The following is a 617-nucleotide window of genomic DNA, read 5'->3' on the forward strand; positions in this document are numbered from 1 at the left end:
ATATTCCTCCTAAATTTATGACCATTATACCCTCACTCTTGCCTATAAATAGGCAATGCATTCAAGCCTATATGCACACCAAAATAGAGAGAAGAAGAAGAGAGTGAAGAGAGAGTAATCCCACAAAATTGTGAGGTATTTGTGATAGAGTAAGTGAGGTGTTTTCTCCTAATAATAGAGAGATTCTTAGTTGTTCTCCTATTATTAGAGAGAGGTTGTGATTCCCACATTACTTAGTAAAATCCTTCTATACTTGTCTGTGGACGTAGCCCAATTGGGTGAACCACGTAAATTCTTGTGTGTTCCATTTCTCATTTTATCCCACGTAAATTCTTGTGTGTCATTTCTCATTTTATCTTGTCCCTTACCTTTTGTCTTGTCGGGTTTGCATGCCAGCATCCTAACAGTGGTATCAGAGCCTCCTGGTTGGTGTTGTTAATACACAAAAGTTATTCGTGTATGCGGTACTGTTCACCTATACGACACTATTCATCCATACGGTACTGTTCACATACGTTGCTGTTGGCGTATATAGAAAGTCAGTGCGGTGATTAAATACAGTCTAAGAAGTTCTGTCTAAGGAGATTGGGTTTTAAGCGGGACCGTTTGTGACCCCT

This window comes from Populus euphratica, unplaced genomic scaffold, assembly GCF_000495115.2.
Source record: "Populus euphratica unplaced genomic scaffold, PopEup_1.0 scaffold1044.1, whole genome shotgun sequence".
NCBI lineage: Eukaryota > Viridiplantae > Streptophyta > Magnoliopsida > Malpighiales > Salicaceae > Populus > Populus euphratica.